This window comes from Oratosquilla oratoria, chromosome 42 (assembly GCF_046742065.1).
Source record: "Oratosquilla oratoria isolate Oo_2021 chromosome 42, ASM4674206v1, whole genome shotgun sequence".
Classification (NCBI taxonomy): domain Eukaryota; kingdom Metazoa; phylum Arthropoda; class Malacostraca; order Stomatopoda; family Squillidae; genus Oratosquilla; species Oratosquilla oratoria.
Window position 1 is genome coordinate 30,177,860 of NC_134818.1, and position 5,000 is coordinate 30,182,859.

A 5,000-nucleotide genomic window follows, 5' to 3' on the forward strand; every position below is an offset into this window, starting at 1 on the left:
TAAACATTTATCTATTCATTCATTCATTTATCTATTTATTCATCTATTTATTTGTTTGTTTATTTACTTATTTCTTCAGTTATTTATTCATCTATTCATCTATTTAATTATTTCATTTACTCATTTATTTCTGTTATCTACTTATTTGTTTATTTACTTATTCATGTACCAAATATTTACAAATTTCTCATCAGAGAAAAATTATCACATGTAATTTCTACTATTCATCTTCTTTATCTATCTATATCTCTCTCTATCTATATACCAAGGGCTTTTTCCCCCTTACAAGGGAGGTAGCCAAATCAAAAGGCAAGTACCCACTTCCACCTATTCCATTCTCATCCACCTCCCTTCCTTACCTCTCATCCACATCAAATCTTTCCTTGACTACCATCTTTATGACTCCACCTCTTCGTTGCAATATTGGGCGCAACGATAGTAATGCCGGAGCTTCCTTCTCCAAGACTTTCACGTCTTTCTCCCTCAACAACGCACGAACGTCCTTCTCCAACACCATCAGTCTCCAACATTGTTTTATTTTCCCTCAGCCTCTCCATCCCTTCCACCCCCCCTTTCTCCCAATCCTCTCTCCCAATCCTCTCTCTCCCATTCCCATTTCTTCTAATTCTCTCTTCTCCGTCTCTTGATCCTCTCTCTCTCTCTCTCTCTCTCTCTCTCTCTCTCTCTCTCTCTCTCTCTCTCTCTCTCTCTCTCTCTCTCTCTCTCTCTTTTTTTTTTTTTTTTACCTAATCGTTCTTTTCGTCTTCACCGTTTTCTAGTTTCTCCCCCTCCCCCTTGCCATCCCGTCCCCCATTCCCCCCTCTCCCATCTCCCCCATTCCCCATCTCCCCCATCATTCTTCATCATTGCACTCCTCTCCTCACCTATTATCCTCATCCTCTTCCTTCTCCTCCTCCTCTTCTTACTCCTCCTCCTCCTCCTCCTTCTCTTCCTTTTCGTTTCCCTCCTTTTCCTTCTCTTCCTCCTCTTTCTTCCTTCTTCTCCTCCTTTTCCTCCTCCTCATTTTCTTCCTCCTCCTCCTATTCTTCCTCCTGCTCCTCTTCCTCCATCTCCTCCTCCTCTTCTTCCTTTTCCTCTTCCTTCTCCTTCTCCCCATGCTCTTCTTTCGCCTCCTCTTCTCCTTTTTCCTCCTCCTCCTCCTCCTTCTCCTTCTCTTCCTCCTTTTCTTCCTCCTCCTCTTATTCTTCCTCCTGTTCCTCCTCCCCTTCTCTTCTTCCTTTTCCTCTTCTTCCTCCTTCTCTACCTCCTTTTCAACCTCCTCTTCCTCCTCCTCCTCCTCCTCTTATTTTTTCCTCTTCCTACTCCTCCTCCTCTTCCTCTTCTTTTTCCCCCTCCTCTTTCTCCTTCTATTCCTCTTCTTTCTTTTCCTCCTCTTCTTCCTTTTTCCTCATCTTCTTCCCTTTCCTTTTCCTCCGCCTTTTCCTTCTCCTTCTCCTCCTCCTCTTCTTCCTTTTCCTCCTCCTCCTCCTCTTCTTCTTCCTTTTTCCGGCAACAAATAAACCAAAGTGATGGAATAGGGAAATTAGTAACAACTTCTTTCGTAAAAAGCGTGAGTACAAAAGTATTAGTCAACTAAAAGCCAAGACGATAAACTAACACTAGACAGAATTCGCCGCGAAACCAAAGCACTGATAAAGCGTAGCAAGAAAAATCTTGAAGAGTATATTGCTGAGGCAAGCAAATCGAACCCTAAAGGATTCTATAGTTATGCAAATAAAAAAAAAACGTTTACTTGCGGCATTGGACCAAGAAATGACGATGAAGGTAAACATACGAATGATGAAAAAGAGACGGCCTCAATCCTCAATAAATTTTTTGCATCCGTCTTCAAAGATGAGAATTGCTCATCGTATCAGCCACCAGAACATAAAATGTCCCAAAACGTTTTAAATCAACTCATGATTACCTAAAGCGATGCCGTATAAGTAATTGATAAGCTCAAAATAAATAAAGCCCCGGGACCTGATAAAATTTCATCTAGAATTTTTCGAGAAGTCAAAAATAAAATCAGTAAACCCTTGTGCATCCTTTTTAACAAATCTTGGTAACGTCCCATCAGATTGGAAATGTGCTAACGTAACACCAATGTTCAAGAAAGGGACAAATCACAACCAGACAACTACAGACCGATTAACCTGACTTCGATTGTGTGTAAACTGTTAGAGACCATCATTCGCGACAGTGTGGTGAAAATTTTATAAGAAAATAAAATCATGAAAGATTCGCAGCATGGCTTCCGTAGCAAATGTTTATGTTTAACTAATCTCCTCGACTTCTTTCATGACGTCTTTAACAAATATATAGAATTTATCTAGATTTTCAGAAGGCATTCGATAAAATTCCCCAAAAGCGATTGCTCGACAAATTAAAAACGCGTAGTATTTCTGGTAGTATCCACAATTGGATTAAAGATTGGCTCTCTGAACGAAAAAGAGAATTGTAATTGACGGGGCCTCATCTAGCAGGTTCGATGTCAAAAGTGGCGTACCGCGAGGATCAGTTTCGGGACCCATTTTGTTCTTAATGTATGTAAATGATCTAGACGACGACCTCCTCTGCAAAGTATCAAACTTTGCCGAGAACACAAAAATTACCGGTAAAGTAACAACGACCAAAGAGAAAGAAACTCTGCAATCCGATCTAGACAGATTATCAAGCTGGGGTAGCAAGTGGCAAATGAAATTTAATGTTAACAAATGTAAAGTTATGCACATTGAAAGTAGCAATGATCACGTCATATACCAAATGAGTGGCGAAATACTGGATTTAGTAACTAAAGAAAAAAATCTAGGAGTTTTAATATCAAATGACTTGAAGCCAAGTCAACATTGCTTAGAATTTGTTAAAACAGGAAATAAATTGGTTGTCTTTATCGGAAGTCTTCGAAAATAAATCAGAAAAAATATTGCTAAAACTTTATAATTCCTTGGACTGTCCACGTTTTGAATACTGTGTACAATTTTGGCCCCCATACTACCAGAAAGATATCAGCAAACTAAAAAGAGTGCAACGGAGAGTGACTAAAATAATGCCAAGGCTGAGAAATTTGTCGTATGAAGAAAGATTTAAAAGTCTAAATTTATTCTCACTTTCAAAAAGGAGGATGCGAGGAGATTTGATCGACGTTTTTAAGATGTTTAAGATGTTAAGGTTTTTAAGCTTTGACAACATCAATATCGAAGATTACTTCTCATTAGACCAATCAAATGAATGACGACGTCACGGTTTTAAAGTAATTGTAAAATATTTTTTTCGAATGAAAGTAAACACTTCTTCTTTAACCGGGTTGTTAATGTGTGGAATTCGTTACCTTCTACCTTCGTTGAAAGTAACACAATGACAACATTCAAAAATCGCTTAGATAAATATTTGGACTCTAATATTATCCTTTGCAATAAAAGATCTGACAGCCCGGCATCTAATTGTAATTGGATAGGATATTGGTAGTTGCCCTGTTTTCTTCACTGTAGCTTAATATAGTTAACACAAACAGCCTCGTTAGGGCCAGTAGGCCTGCTGTTGTTTGTTTTTCCTTTGTTTTCCTTTGTGTTCTCTTCCTCCTCTTTTTCCTCCTTTTATTCCTCCTCCTTCTCCTCCTCCTCCTCCTCTTTTCCCTTCTCCTCTTCCTCCTTCTTCTCCTCCTCTTCCTCTTTCTCATGCTATTCCTCTTCTTTCTTTTCCTTTTCTTCTTTCTTTTCCTCCTCCTCTTTCTTTTCCTCTTCTTCTTTTCCTCTTCCTCATCTTTCTCCTCATCCTCTTTCTCCTCCTCCTCCTCCTCCTCCTCCTCCTCCTTCTTCTCCTCCTCTTCTTGCTCCTCCTCCTCGTTCTCCTCCTTCACCTTCTCCTCCTCTTCTTACTCTTCGTCTTTCTCCTCCCTCTCCTCCTTCTCTTCCTCCTCCTTCTCCTCCTCCTCCTATTCTTCCTCCTGCTCCTCTTTCTCTTTCTCCTCCTCCTCTTCTTCCTTCTTCTCTTTCTCCTTCTTGTCCTCCTGCTCTTCCTCCTCCTCCTCTTCTTCATTTTCCTCTTCCTCCTCCTTCGCTTCTTCCTCTTCTTCCTCCTCCTCCTATTCCTTCTCTTCCTCCTGCTCCTCCTCCCCCCTCTTTTTCCTTTTCCTCTTCCTCATCCTTCTCCACCTCCTCTTCTTCCTCCTCTTCCTCCTACTCCTCCTTTTCTTCCTCTTCTTTTTTCCTCTTCCTTCTCCTTCTCCTCCTTCTCTTCTTCCTTTTCCTCCTCCTCTTTCTCCCTCTCTTGTTATTACTTTTCTTTCCTCTTCTTTTTCTTCCCCTTTCTCCTCCTCCTCCTCCTCCTCCACTTCTCCCTTTTCCTCTCCCTCTTCCTTCTCCTCATCCTTTTCTTCCTTCTCTTCCTCTTCCTCTTCTTCCTTTTCCTCCACTTCTTCCTTTTCCTCTTCTTCTTCTTCTTCTCTTCTTCCTCCTTCTCTTCTTCCTCCTCCTCCTCCTCCTCCTCCTCCTCCTTTTTCTCCTACTCCTTCTCCTCCTTCTCTTCTTGCTCCTCCTCCTCCTTCACCTTCTCCTACTCTTCTTACTTTTCGTCTTCCTCCTTCTCTTTCTCCTCCTTCTTCCTTCTCCTTCTCTTCCTGCTCCTCCTCCTCCTTCACCTTCTCCTCCTCTTCTTACTTTCCGTTTTCCTCCTTCTCTTCCTCCTCCTTCTTCCTTCTCCTCCTCCTTTTCCTCCTCTCTTCCTTCTCTTCCTCCTCCTCTTCTTCCTCCTCCTCCTCCTCCTTTTATTTTCCTCCTACTTCTCTTCTTCCTTTTTCTCTTTCTCCTCCTGTTCTTCCTCCTTCTACTCTTCTCCATTTTCCTCTTCCTCCTCTTCTTCCTCCTCCTCCTATTCCTATTCTTCCTCCTGCTTCTGCCCCTCCTCCATCTCATCTTTTTCCTTTTCCTCTTCCTCCTCCTTCTCCACCTCCTCTTCTTCCTCCTTTTCCTTCTACTCCTCCTTCTCTTCCTCTTCTTTTT

At 41.5% G+C, this 5,000-nt stretch overlaps 1 protein-coding gene across 1 annotated transcript in view; it reads right to left on the reverse strand.

Moving 5' to 3' along the window:
- The window catches only part of LOC143021707 (vasopressin V2 receptor-like), an 86,175-nt gene that overhangs the window by 55,311 nt on the left and 25,864 nt on the right, over nt 1–5,000 (reverse strand). The window lies entirely within an intron of this gene.